This window comes from Arachis hypogaea, chromosome 3 (assembly GCF_003086295.3).
Source record: "Arachis hypogaea cultivar Tifrunner chromosome 3, arahy.Tifrunner.gnm2.J5K5, whole genome shotgun sequence".
NCBI classification, from domain to species: Eukaryota; Viridiplantae; Streptophyta; class Magnoliopsida; order Fabales; family Fabaceae; genus Arachis; species Arachis hypogaea.
Window position 1 is genome coordinate 134,664,605 of NC_092038.1, and position 15,955 is coordinate 134,680,559.

The window sequence follows — 15,955 nt, forward strand, 5'->3', positions numbered from 1 at the left end:
CGCATGTCACACCTACCTCAACATGTCATGAATCACACACTTCTCAAATCTCTGTGATTGGTACACCTACCTCTTCCCGTCTTCCGCACTTCACCCACTAGAAGCATCTACCTCCACGTTCTTGATAACAGCATCACCTCTAATCCCGACAATGTCCACCACATCCCTAAGACCAAGTCCACAACTACTCCAAGGGCACGCCTTTCTCTACTCTTTGATAAGAAATATAAATTGTTGGATATTAGGACATCATGAGAATATTCTCCTTCGACATCATATGCAAATTCTCATTTGAAATGGATCTCAAGTGCTTCATTTCTTCTCTCCCGGAGTTCAAGCTGGCAGGCAGTTTCGACCTCGCATCCAAGCTATCAATAAAGCGAGCAATGTTGTCGTCGTCGCTCATATAAAAAATGAAGGATTACTGAATATTGGTTCGGAGAAGAAGTTGAAGGAAACGATCAGAGTGGTGGACAATGTGACCACAGAGATGATAAGACAGAGGAGGAGGGAGATGCTGACGACGATGGATCTTAACAAATCGAACTTGCTGTCTAGATTCATGGGATCCATCAAAGATGACAAATACTTGAAAGACATAGTTATTAGTTTGTTGAGTATGAATTGGTTGAGAACAAGTTAGAAATTTTTCTTCGTGTGAACATTGAAATTACAGAGTGTGTATTGTGTAGTTTAAAGTTGCAGTGTTAGAATATTAGGATTATACGAAATATGATAGAAATCAGGGAAGAATAGTGTCGTTTCCAAATAGAAGGGGTTAGAGACTATTTTGTCCCCTATTAGAGTTGTTAGAGACTATTTTATTATCCGTTAGAGTTAACAGAATAAAAAACCTAAGTGACTAATATAGTTAATTATTAAAAATTAATTGAGTAATTAATTTTAGTTGAAGATTAAAGTGTTTAATCCAAAAAAAATTTGTAATCAAAATAGATAAATACTTAAATAGTCTATTTTAAACATGAAATTTTTTTTTTTTATTTTTACTCAATAAGACACGGTCCATTTGAAAGAGACACGGGAAGCGCGTGGGGACTCTATTAATCTTCTCCAATCTCCATGCCCCCACTGCATTTACTTCAGTACCCTTAACCTAGTTCCAAACCGATTAGGTCTCTTTCACAAAATAAATGAATAATTTACTGCAACATAGATAAGGGAATTATGATGAAGAACCCAGTCATGCAATCACTCATCGTCATATCAGTTCTGCAACAATAAAAAGTGTTGAATTGACACTGCCTTCAAATGACTGATTCAAATTCAATTAGTTGAATAATTTTCCTTTTAATAGAAACAATTCATATTGGAATCGGCTTCTCTTTAAGGTTTACCATCAGTTTGAGTTATTTAATTTTGACATCACTCATCACGTATTCACATCACTCACTAATTTAAGAACTGAGAATAATAGTACTGAGTTACAAGGAATAATAAATACTTATACCTTTTTAGTTAGAAAATGATATTTATTATAAAGTTTAATTATTTTTAGTTCATATAATTTTATTAAATTTATAATTAAATATTTAGATTTTTTTAATTAAATTTTTATATTATTTTTTATTTTATAATTAGATAATTTTATGTTAAAAATATTAAAATTAACAGAATATATTTTTTAAATATTATATAATCAAAGATTTAAATAAATTTTTAATTATAAATACATTTAATTTGTAAAAAAATATTTAATTAATTTTAATATTTTTTATATTAAAATAATTTAATTATAAATTAAAAATAATATAAAATTTAACTAAAAAATATATATAATTTTAATTATAAATTTGATAAAATTATAAAAATTATCAGTATAATTAAACTTTATTATAATCGATCCAAAACCATCTAATTCTAGGTTGGACAAACTAAGGACAAAATGGTCAAAACAGATTATTATGATTCATGAATGAGTGGCTTGCGTCCAAAGGGAAGAAAAGTTTCCGTAGTTTCTTGTGATAAAACGGTCAAAGAAAGCATCAAAAGAAGAACAAGATGCCAACCAAGTTGGCTAAGGAAAACGAAAATAAAAATAAAAATATCACACCTAAATACCTAATTGGATTGTATCCAATAATCCAACCTTAATCCTATCCCTATAGCACACTCCTCCTACTAATTAGCATCCAAAATTGCCAGCACTACCTTCATTTTTAGATATTTCAGTCAGATATATTAATTTAGTATTTAAAATTACATTAAGATTATTATTTTAGTTCTTATCCAGTTAAATATGATTATTTTGTAATGTTTTAAATTAAATAATTAATATCTTAATATCTAACATGACACGTTAACAAAGTAGTAATGAATGTCTAAAATATAACTGATTAAAAAACTAAAATAATTTATAAAATATAATTTTAAAAATTAGAATAATATTACACATTTAAATTTTTTATTAATCAAATTTAATTAAATCAGTCTAATAATAAAAATTAGTTATAATTAATATTATTTTAAATTTTATTATTTTATTTAATTATATTTAATTTATAAAAAAATTTAAATATATAATATATTATTCATAAATTAATATATTTTAATACGTCAGAAATAAAATAAAGCATGTGTACAATTTTGAGAACCAAATATAAGATTTGCTTGTCAATATAATAATCTTGAAACATATCCAAAAAAGAGATTCTGTCTACAATCTTACCCTTGATCAATCCACCAACCAGTATGCACCAAATTAGTCAATCCATTATGTTATATTATATTATGTATTTAATTTTGATGTATTTTATATGTAAAATAATTATATATATATTTAATTATATAAATAATTATCTAAAAAAATAAATATTATTATACAATTTCATAAAATATTTTACATATTAATACATTAAAATTAAATTTTTATATTATATATTATTATTAGAATCTAGTAGGATGTCAATGGGGCAGGGCAGGGCGGGGGCGGGGGATGCCTCCCTGCTCCCCATCTCCGCCCTCAAATTTGCTCCCCATCTCCGCCCCATTTCCCGCCGTGGGGGAATATTGCTCCCCATCCCCATTCCCCACGGACCCCAATTTCCCGCGGGGATCCCATTCCCCATCTGCATAATAGTTTTAACTAATTATTAATTTCCATATGAATAGATCTGCAAGTATCTATCTTATACAAAAACTGCAAGATTTTATACAAAAAGTCTAAATGACATCATGGTGACTTCTTTCGAAATAACGCAATGGGGAGATGCAACGACGAGCCAAAGGAAAAAGCAATGGTCGAGGTGGGAGACGCGGCAACAAAGAAGAGAATGGACACGACGACAGAGTTACAAAAAGAAACGCCGCAAATAGAAATTACGACGCGGTAAGGGTGATGGCACGGTAAGGTGTGACGATGCGATGAGAAGGGTGACGAGGGGGTGGCTGTAGAGAGGTTGGATGGAGTATGGACAGCCTTAGGGATCTCTGAATTGAAGAAGGGTTATGCAAATAAAGATTAGGAATTTTGAGTTTCTATATATATGTGTGTGTGAGAAATGATTAAAAAACATATATGAGAAATAAACTATTAAAGATAATTCAAGAAATTTATAAATTTCGGGGAATAGTGGGGACGGGGCGGGGATCCCCGCTCGGGTCCCCGCACTTGCTTCGGGGAAATTTTGTTCCCCATCCCCATCCTGCAGAAAAAATTCCCCACAATCGAATCTCCATTCGGAACAGTCCCCGCAGGGATCCCCGCGTCTCGGGGAATTTTGCCATCCCTAGAATCTAGAGATAGACTTGCCCACAATTACTAATACGTGTTAGTCATTTATTCCAATTTTCTAACGTGAAAGGGACAATTTGACAGAAAAAAGAAAAAAAAAAAAGGAAAAAAAATGCAAAACAGTAGCAGGACATTTTCTTTTTAATCAGAATATATAGGACTTCTTTTCATCATTAAAAAAAATAAACTACTGTGTTGACTTGACTGGCATTTAAATGTTCTATCTTCTGTGTTACTCTTCTTTTCGTTAATTATACGTTTGTTGGCTGACTTCTCAGTGGGTATTTAGATTACAATTTTTGTTTGCATAAAATTAATTTTATAAAATTAATTTTGATAAAAAAATAAATTTAGGTTAATATAATTTATATTTGATAATTTTTATATTAAAATTAATTATAGTAAAATAAATGTTATTTAGATTATATTATTTAAAATTATTTTTAAATAAAAAATTATTAAAAAAGATATTAATTTAAATAATTTTTTTATACATACAAAATCAGAATATTATCAAAAATAATATAAAAAATATTTATTATATAAATAAAATAAATATAATAAAAAAATAAAAATATAAAAGAGAGTACTATAAATTTTATAATATCAGACAAAAAAAATATTTTATAATTTTTTTAGTACTGTCAGGACTCTTTAATTTAGTATTATTTTGAATTATAAATTTTATAATATCAGATAAAAAGAAAATATTCTATAATTTTTCTAATATTATCAGTATTCTTCAATTTAGTATTATTTGGACTATAAATTTGCATTATTTATGGCTCTATTGTTACTTATAATTAATTTTTTATTTATTTTATCCTTTTTTTATAGGATCATAATTTATATTATACAAAATTTTTATAATAAACTTAGTATATAATAATTACAATTACAAATTTTACAAAGTCAGAATAAAAAATAAAAAAATTAATACAAAACAAAATTAGAGTACATCAAAGAATAAAAGAAAATATACAGATAAGAAATAATAAAAATTCCATAAAACCAACCACATAAATCATATAAACAAAAAAATACAATAAAAAATAAATAAAATTTATATAAATAAAATTAAATAAAAAAATTTCATACACAACTTAAATACAATGCACTAAAAGATAAAAAAAAGAATTCATATGAAAAAAATAATAAAAATATCATAAAAATTAATAAAATATCTGAAAAATCATAGCACTATAAAAAATAAAAAAACATCAACAACATTTGTCATATGAATAAAAGAAATACAATAAAGTAAATAAAAAATCATATGAATAAAGCCAAACAAAATAAAAAAAGATTTCATAAAAAATATATATATAAAAAATAATATTTTAAATGATAAAAAAATTTATATAAAAACATAAAATGAGAAATCAGAATATTATAAAAATAATATAAAAATATTTATCATATAAATAAAAAATATAATAAAAAATATAAATAAAAAATATAATAAAAAATATAAAAATTAAAATATGAAAATAATTACTAAAAATAATAAAAAAATTAAAATATTCAATTTACTAATGATTGAAATAAATTTGAACAATTTTGATGAAAAAAAAATTGGAACGAAAAACTGTGAAAAAATAGTAAGAACTACAAAGAACTGCTGTAAAAGCAATAGTTATTGGTATTATTTTTATAGAAAAAAAATAAATGATAGAATTGATAAAAAAGAAATAAATTTTTTACCTAATTTTCTAAAGGTAATAGCAACCATGAACGTGAAACACAAAAGTTACAAATTTTAGCTTCTTCTAAATGTGGGTTCAGTGGCAGAATCAATTCTGCGTTCACAACAATAAAAATTACCAAATATTAATGTGAAACTTTCAAAAAGCTCAAACGGACTTCTCTCCTCTTCAACGTGTTTGCCAAACATATCAGTAACCCTTAGAGCTTTTTGTTTTCTCTTATTTTTTCTCCTTGGCCGAATCATTGTAAATTGTAATAATGAGCTTATTAAAAGTTACCCTGAAAAAAAAAATAATAACTTATTAAAAATTAAAAATAAGGGTACATGACCATTTGAAAAATGAACCTGTAGTTTTTAAAAGATTAAAGTTTTGTGACAAAATTCAAGTATATTTTTTGATATTATATTGCAATATAATATTTATTTTATATTTTGTGATAATTGTATATTAATTTAATTTAATATTAAACTAATTTTTTATTATAATTGATTGCATGTTAATCTATAAATAGACTCTCGTTGGATATATATTAAACATTTAATATACAATTCATTATGAATTTTAAGATAGTTAATCAAATGGTGTTGGATTAACATGTAAGAGTGACAATAGATAAAATAAGATAGGTTTAATCTCTACTCTAATCTTATTTAAATTCTTAAATTTGAATCGATCCGTATATTAAATATCTCAATCTAATTCAATTTTAAAAAATAAATTTATTTTAATTCAAACATATATTATTTAATCATTTTATATTTTATAATATTAGCTGTTATTTACGTATGATTAGCAAATTGAATCACTTGTTTTATGACAATAAGTATTTGTGAAAAAATTGAGTTCAAATGTTTACTCATTTATATATATACATATTTAGATTATATTAAAGTTGCAAATTGGATGTTGGGTATTCAATTCGAATAAAATTTGTTCGACGCTTAATTCAATTCTCCTAATTGTAAATTGGGTTACCAATTTGCTACGACAAAATTATAAAAGATTGGATAAAAATTATGTTGCCAATCCTATTTAGCCACTAATAACCGGTGAAATAGAAAAAGAAAAGAAATAGAGAAAAAAAAACAGAAAAAAAAATTGAGTAAAATTTTATTTTTTTAAATATGTTTAGATGAATAAAAAATAAAGAGTAAAAAAATAATATATAATATTATAAAAATAATTTTATTTTTATATATTTTAAAATATACTACAAAATAATATTAAAATATTAATATCACGTACATTTTTTTTTTATTTTTCATCTAGTATCAAAAGAAAAAATTTAATAAATTCTATTTTTTTTATACTATTCACTCTTTTTTTTTTCAATTAGATAAAAAAAAATAACTATTTTTCTTTCATTTTTTTTCTCGGACTTCCTTCTTATTTTTACGTCAATCAAACATCCACCCCTAAAATGTATAACTTCTAATTCCCAATGCAAAGTCTAATTCCTCATATTTGTGTATTCTTGACTTAATCAGATGCCTAATAGGCTTAAGACTCATAACTCATAAGTGTGCATTCCAATAAAAGTTTTGAGTCATCAGAAATGTGTGAAGTAGACATTTAATATGTCACGTTGGATATATTTTTAAATTTTAACAGTAGTAGCTAAGAAATGACAGTAGTTAATTAACTATAATTTAAATAGTATAATTTTTATACTCACTTAAAAAATTACAGATTTGAATCTCTTTTTAATTTAAAAAATAAAATTAATTTTTCAAAAATTATATGTACGTTTTCATTTGAAAAGTAGTGTTTGAAATTCAATTTTTATTAATGCAAAATAATCAATTATATTCAAATTGAAAATTTCTCATGGATTTAGTTCGTTTTGTTTTTTATTAGCAAATTTTTTAATAAACACAAACTAGGAATCTATTTATGAAACTCGTATTTAAAAAAAGCATACTAAAAAATCAAACTTATATAGAAAAAAAAAAGTTTACAGACAAACCAAACTCTAGATTCCTTTGACCTTAAATTCTAAAGTTAAAATTGTTAAAAAAAAATAATTTAAATAACACCAAAAATTTTGAGAAATTGGGATATGTATAGTTGAATGGTTGCTTTTTATTTAATAAAAAAAAAAGTAAGCAAAACCTTAACCAGCCAATCTCGATCAGGCGATCACAATAAAATAATTTGGGATACCTATGGTTGACCTTAAAGAATTGCTTCTAAAAATAAAATAATGCACGGAGGCAGAAAGGCTATGCTAGCTCTGGTGTACCAAGAAAATTGTAGCAAAGTAACTTGAAAAGAAATACAAATACATAATGAATACCCCAATGATGATATACCCGGCCGAGTGAATGGTTCATAAATCATACCGTTCAGTCAAGCAAGACATGGAGTAGTTTATTGGATCCCACTGACCTCATTCCAAGGGTTGAGGTGTTCTAAATTAATATGCATATTCTTAGTTTAAAGTCGCTTGAGCTATTCCATGTTCGATGAGGAAGAAAACCGTATCAGTTTGTCATGTCCCCACCATAAAATACAATTAAATAAGAGTTAATAGCTAAAATTGTCTTTGAAAGATATTTCGATCTCAATTTTTGCCTCTATAAAATTAATCGAATTCGTTCCCAAAAAACAACTAACATAGTCACGTTCGTCCTTCCATCATCCTCTTCGCTGAAATGGCAAATGTTCGCTGATGTGTCCCATTAACTGCCAGCGTGGCAGACGCCAAGTAGCACCTTCTTATTGCTGACAAGATAAGTTTTTTAAAATAATTCAAATCAGTCCCTACTTAGATGAACTCTAATCCCGAATTCTTGGAATTCTCTACTTAGGAATGCCGAGCAATGCCGTCCCAACAACCGCACCCTAACCACCGTCTGCGACCCTTCCCTTGTCCATGTTCCCTTAACCCTCAACCTTGAGTACCTCCGTGACTCCATTGCTGTCGTCCACTTCATCCTCCAGCACTCCCTCTGCTCTGAGAACAACCTTCTCGTTCAATCCACCTTCTCGTCGTTAATGGGATAATTTCCTACGTTCTGTTCTTGAGATGGGGTACAATTTTGTATTCACAGTAAATATTTCAATGGCTATTCTCTTTCTATTTCACATGATGTAATCTTTGGAATTATCTCTAACTGTTATTATCTTGGAAAAACATTTCACTATTTCAGAGTATGAAATTTTCCTTTAAATCCAACAAATTGTAATCGCAGCTTATTTATAACTTGATCAACTACAGCCAAATTTTTAGCCATGCATTTGATTGTTGATTCTTCCATTATACACACTGAGTTTCTTTTACATGGTGGAGAAAAAATTTAAAAGAAAAAGTAGAATTAAAATATTCTATATAAGAAGCAAGATACATTTTTAAGATGTCTAAATAAGATTGATGTGATTTTATTCCTCTTCCAGAATGCCGATATCATGTGATTTAGGGACCCATTTTCTCGGTTTTACCATGCAGATTTTCAGATAGCTTGCGATCATTTTACTGGTAGCTCATATGATTTAGAGAATAGACCCAATAGAGAGTTTAACTTTGTAAAGTCCAATAATAGATCAATAGAGTTTTACAAATTCTGGTACTCTTCGCAAGAAGTCTATCCGGGATATCATGATCAAAATTTGCTCAATTTTATCAAGGTAGACCCTTTCATTACTGATATAGGACTGAAAATAAGGTTCTTGGATACAATAAATTTTGTTGGCTTTTGTGAACCAAGCAAAGATTTAAATCAAGTTTGTACAATGCATGCAAATTGTTGCTATGGCATGGATAGTAAGCTTCACGATCTTAAAATTATGCTTCAGGATTGGAAATACTATTTGACCTTGCCTCCTTAGTTGAAGAGATTGTTAGTTATCTCCTGGAGAATTCCTCAGGAATGCAGGTTGGCTATATTTAATTTGGTTCTTGCTTACCATTTTGATTTACCTTTTGCACTTTTTTGTTTTAATTAATGGATTCTGATTGGGTTGAAACGTTTTCTCAGCATTGATTCTCTCAGGCACCAAGGTTTACCGGAGATGAGTGTTGAAGAGGATTAGAGTTCTTATTGCACATTTCTCATACATGATTATTGATTAATTACATGATGCATCAAAGTTGAACTTCAAAGTGTACTACTTCGATCCCAATATCGATCGCAACCTGATCTCAACCTGCCAGAAATTACCTCGCTGACCTTCTCGAAACTTGCGTCAACAAAGTCATCTACCTTGATTCCGATTTAGTTGTCATCGACGACATATCCAAGCTTTGGAGCACCCGCCTGGGCTCCAGGACCATCTGAGCACTCGAGTATTGCCACGCCAATTTCAGCAAGTATTTCATGGCGGCGTTCTGGTCGGACCACTGCTTCGTAGGGACATTTGGGGGGCGCAGGCCCTGCTACTTCAACACGGGGTGATAATGATGATGATGGATCTGGTGAGGTGGAGGACAGAAGGGTACACAAAGAGGATAGAGAGGTGGATGGAAGTTCAGATCGGGTCCTTGCCGCCGTTCCTTCTAGCGTGGGCCCATCAAGCACCGGTGGAGCCAGCGTGAATTGGGAGGTGATAACGTTAAGAGAAGTTGTCGGGACCTCCACGCTGGCCCAGTGAACCTCCTACATTTGGGATTAGGGTTCATCTATTTAAGAACTAATTTGAATTGTTTTAAAAAATTTATTTTGTCAGCGATAAGAGAGTGTTACTTGGTGTCTGTCACGCTGGTAGTTAAAGGGACACATCAACAAATGTTTGCCAGTGAAGGAGATGACGAAAGGACGAACCTGACCATGTTGATTATCTTTTGGAGACGAATTCGATTAATTTTATCTTTTAGGAACGAAAATGAAGATCGAAATATCTTTTAGAAACAATTTTAACTATTAACTCAATTAAATAATTGACATCAGATTCAGAATTTTGTACTTGTTTGGGCGCCATTATTTTGATAAAAAAAAATCTTTTTTCAATGAAAAATATCTTTTTTTATTTTTTAACGTGTTTGGCAAATTTCTAGTAGTAAAAGTAAAAGCACTAGAAAAAAAAACATATTTTTTGAGAAGCTGTAATTTACATCTTTATTTAAAAGATCTTTTTTTCTTATAAAAAAGATATTTTTCATGTAATAAATAAACAAAAAAATATTTTTATATTGTTATATCCAAACATAATTGATAGATAAAAAGATCTTTTTGTATGAGATATCCAAACATAAAATTATTTTTATTTTTTTATAAGATCTTTTAAAAAAATATAACTCAAAAAAAGATTTTTTCTTAAAAGCTCATCTAAACAAGCTCTTTAAAAAAGTTGGAAGAAGAGAAAAGATGAAAAGGCTAAGAAAAAGGGGTAGAGGTGGTGGTTTAGGTGTCTGCGTTTGGCGTGAAAAATAATGAAGGTGCTATCATGGGAGATTTCGGTTATGGAGATTTAGGATTTGTTTGGACATTATTATATTGATAAAATTTTTTTTAATATAACATATTTTTTTATTTTTTAGTATATTTGATAAATTTATAATAATAAAAATAAAAGTAGTAGAAAAATAAAAAATTTTTTTTTTGAGAAGTTATAATTTATATTTTTTAAAAGATATTTTTTAAAAACAAAATATTTTTACGTAATAAATAAATAAAAAATACTTTTATATTGTTATATCCAAATACTTTTAGAAATCTGCTCAGTTGTGCGTACGCACGAGTAGCAGCACGTGATTTACTTAAGTAAATACGTGGCTCGCGATTTCAGGCCTACTTTTAGCTAAATTCAACTCATTTCTAAAATATTTGAGACAAAAATGCAAAAAAGATCAACCAAATAGTGTAGGAAGTAAGTAGTAGTAGTTTTAGTATAATGTTTTAGGCTAATTCCTAAATAGAGAAGCTCTCTATGATTTTAAAGTTTTTAGTTTAGCTGCTTCTTAGATTTAGATTTTAATTCTTATTTTAGTATAATTTTATTTATATTTTTACGTTCTAGAATCTTAATTTGCCTAATTTTACTTGTTAGTTTCTTTATTTTTGTTAATTTTAGTTTATGAAAACTTGTGCGAATTATATTTTTTTTTTATATAATTTAATGTTTTCATGTTTATTATTGCTTAATTGTGTTGTTATTATTGTTTTTTTATTATTCATACAATTTACCATGCTTTTTTTTTAATATATTTCAAGTGTTTGTTAAAATATCTTTCTTAGTTTTAAAGTAGATTTTTGCATTCTTGACTTAGAAGTAAGGACTTAAGGGACCTTAAGTCACTGATGTCTAATATTGATTAGTAATTTAGGATTGTTAGTTGGTTTTGTTTCCACTGACGTTAGTCTTTTATTAAGTCTAATTAGTGAGTTGACTAAAACTTATGAATTAAGATCAAAGTATGCATCTTTCACTTTCTCCCAATGTTTGGGGATGACGAAGTAGGATTAACTCTTCTTAATTGCCATGTTTGTGGTCAATGACTTGGATAGGAAACCTTGACTCTCAATCCTTATCAAGATGTCTTTTAGCACTTAAATTTCTTTGTTTGCTATTTACTTTCTTGTAATTAATTTCTTGTCAATTGCTTTAAAACCTTTTTTTTTATAACCAATGATATGCATATCTCAGCGCAATTTCTTTAAGAGACGACCAAAATTTAAAACTTTCAATTTTTATTGATTTGAATTTGTGACAACAAATTAAACTCTGATACGGATCATTTGTTTATTTGGAACTATACTTACGATGAGATTTTTTTTTGAGAAAATTTCAGACCGACGTTTAGCCCAAATGAGATATCCAAATATAAAATTACTTTTACTTTTCTATAGATCTTCTAAAATAAATAACTCAAAAAAATATTTTTTTTTAAAGTTCATCCAAACAAACTCTTAATACATATCATTAAATTAAAAATATATCTTTTAATTAAAAAATATTATTTACACACTAAAATCATATGTAAATTTATAATGTATTTATATATATTATTCTAATAAATAATTTTGATGTACACTTAAGTAATCAATTTTAATACACCTCTTAGTTAGCACAAAAATAAAACTTAACAGTTAAATTTGTTTCTAAAATATTACTTTATCTCTAAATTAATTTCAAAAGATTTAATTAATTAAATTATTTTTCAAAAAATATAATTGTATTAATTATAAGATAAATAATAATATATAAATGAAAATTAATGACACTTATTTTAATAATATTATTTATTTTTTTATAAATTTATACAAATATATAATACAGTAATGATAATATCAAGAATTAATGATATTATTATTTTTCATAAAAAATATTAAAAGATTAATATTTTAGTGTAAAAAATTAAATAGTTAAATTTAAAAAAAAATATTAATAATCTAAAATTTTATAAAGGTCTGGCTCTATGAAAGTGAAGATTTGTAGAAGAAACATGTCACTACTTTAAAGCATCAGCCAATGAGCAGAGCCACGGAGTATATGAAACCACTAAGAAACGTCCACATGAAATTTCGACGTAAATTGGCGCGCACCGATCCCACCCTCCTATATTCCCGTCTTTCTCCCGAAGCACACACATATCGTGGCATTCATTCATCATCATAAAGTACATAAACCTCCAAACGTCGTCATTTCATTCATGGAGGCTCACGGATCCGGCCTCCGCCGCGTCCTGATTCTGGCGTTCTGTGTCGCCGGTATCTGGTCTGCCTACATCTACCAAGGCGTTCTTCAAGAAACTCTGTAAGACACGCTGATTCGATCATTTCTGTTATGAATTTTTAAATATTCGTTTCTGAATTCATTTTTCTTTTTTAATGTTAGAGAATCATTAGCATTAATTAGGATCAATTAGTATCGTCTATATTTATATAGTATATCTGTATATTAATTATAGGATTCTATGCCTTTATTACTCTGATTCATTTAGCACCTATAAATACCTCTTGTATATTGTACTTTTGAACATAACTCAATAATACACTTTTCAGATCACTCTCTCAGTCTCTTGTTTCTAACATGGTATCAGAGCTTAGGTCATTTTTTTTCCATGAATATTAGTTTATAGTCCTTTGTTTTTCCTCTTCCGTCAGTGTTCTTTGGTCTCTCTTTTGCTCCCTTTTCAGACGCTTTGGTTCGTCACCGCCCTTACCACCGCCTTCGTCTCGTCGTTACGAGTTCAACGAGTCCAGCCTCGTCACCAGAAACCACCGCACGCGCCGCCACGCTCCGTCTGAAGTTCGCCGTCCAGTTGTCTCCGAGCAGTACTTTGTGCTCAGTTTTCAACCTCTTCCTGCCGTTTCGGTTCGTCACCGCCGCTACCGTCGCCTTCCACTCGTTGCAAAGTTTTCAACGCCACCGGAATCACCGCCAAACTCCACTGGACGCGCCGCCACGCGCCGCCTGAAGTTGGCTGTCCGGTTGCAGGCGTTCTCTTCCAGAAGCATCCGTTGCCGTTGGATCAGCGCTCCAGATCAACGGCTCATCAAAGCCCACGTGGGAGCCAGAAGAGAGACGAACCACACCCGACCCGCGAGACCGACCCGACCCGACCCTCCCACCCGCGCGCCACCTCGCGCCCTGTCAGCTGTTGACGTGTCCTGCGTCTCCAATCCCCGTGTGCCACGTGTCATTGCTTGTTGACGTGGCTGCTGACGTGGAATCTGACGTGGCGGCTGACGTGGCAGATAGTGGGACCCTCCCTAAGGTTTTTTGGTGAGCTCTTTCCGATTCTGCACTCCGATTTCTCATTTTCTGCTCCAAAATTGCCGTTTTCTCTCCTCTCTTTGATCTTTGTAACTGCTATTATGGAAAAGTCAGATGTTTTTGCTGCCACAGACAGAAAGGGGGTCTTCTGTCGCAACTGTAACCGTTTCGGGCACCCGTTCTCCAGCTGTCCCTCTGTTGAATGTCGCACATGCCACCAGAAAGGGCATATTAGCTACCATTGTTCACAGTTGTTCTGCCGTTATTGCAAGCTCTCGGGACATTTGCTTACTACCTGTCCTACTCGTCCACCACGTCCTGCGCCTGCTTCTGCTGTTGCTGCTACTACTGAACCTACCACTGTCTCTCTATCTGATATTGCATCTCTTCTACAGCGTCTTCTCTCTGTTTCTGGTAATACCCCTGCTGCTTTATCGAGCCCTCCAGGTACTTCTAAATGGTACTTTGACTCGGGTTGCTTTAATCACATGTCTCCGTTGCGTAATATTTTCTCGTCTATGTCTGCAACTACAAATGGACCTTTTGTCAATACTGCAAATGGCTCCCTCTTGCATGCAACACACAAGGGTTCTATATCTCAGTCATCTCTTAATCTTCCTGATACTTACTACATTCCCAAATTAAACTTCAATCTTATTTCTGTTGGTCAACTTGTTGATCTGGGTTTTGACGTCACCTTTTCTGTTTCTGGTTGTCGTGTACAGGATCCTCGGACGGGACAGATCATCGGGACTGGACGTAAGGTCGGAAGGTTGTTTGAACTCGAAAGTCTTCATATTCCTCCTGTACCAAATCTCTGTGCTGCTTCTTCTCCCTCTACCCTTCACTTATGGCATCAACGTCTTGCCCACACCTCCTTAGGAAAACTGCGTCCTCTTGTATCTCAGGGTGTTTTAGGTCAGGTTCCGAATGAACCTTTTGACTGCATTTCTTGCCAAACTGCCAAACAACCTGCTTTATCTTTTCACAATAATTCATCCCTTTCTTGCTCTCCTTTTGATCTCATTCACTCTGATGTTTGGGGCCCCGCTCCCACTGCCTCTATGGGCGGAGCTCGATACTTTGTTGTTTTCATTGATGATTATTCCCATTTTACTTGGGTTTATTTGATGACTAATCGCCATGAGTTACCTCAGATCTATATCAACTTTGCTACTATGATTAAAACTCAGTTTTCCAAAGCCATTAAGGTTTTCCGACGTGATAATGCTATGGAATACCGTGATTCCAAACTCTTAGCCTTTCTTGCAGAACAGGGTACTCTGTCTGAGTTTTCTTGTCCTGGTACGTCTCAACAAAATGGTAGAGCTGAACGCAAACACCGTCACATTCTTGACTCCGTCCGTGCAATGCTCCTTTCCTCTTCGTGTCCTGAGCGTACTTGGGGTGAAGCTGTTCTTACTGCTGTTCATGTTATCAATAGACTCCCTTCTTCTGTTCTTGGTAATGTTACTCCCTTTGAGCGTCTTTATCATACCCCCCCAGACTACAGTTCTCTTCGAGTTTTCGGTTGTGTATGTTTTGTTCTTCTTCAGCCTCATGAACATAGTAAACTTGAACCTCGGGCTCGTATGTGTTGTTTTCTTGGTTATGGCACTGAACATAAGGGTTATCGTTGTTGGGATCCTCTTTCTAAACGTATTCGTATATCTCGTCATGTTGTCTTTTGGGAGCACCACATGTTTTCTCGGTTCTCATCCTTTGAGTCGATTCCTACTACTCAGTCACCTTTGTTTACTAACCCCAATGTTGATCTTTTTCCTAGTGATGATTCTACAGGTTCTATCTCGAGTGACCCTCCACAGCCTCCTGTTCCTCC

At 30.8% G+C, this 15,955-nt stretch overlaps 1 pseudogene; it reads left to right on the top strand.

Moving 5' to 3' along the window:
* Positions 1-8,874: 8,874 nt before the first annotated feature.
* LOC112735548 (uncharacterized protein At4g15970-like) lies at positions 8,875-10,045 on the top strand (annotated as a pseudogene).
* Positions 10,046-15,955: the final 5,910 nt, after the last annotated feature.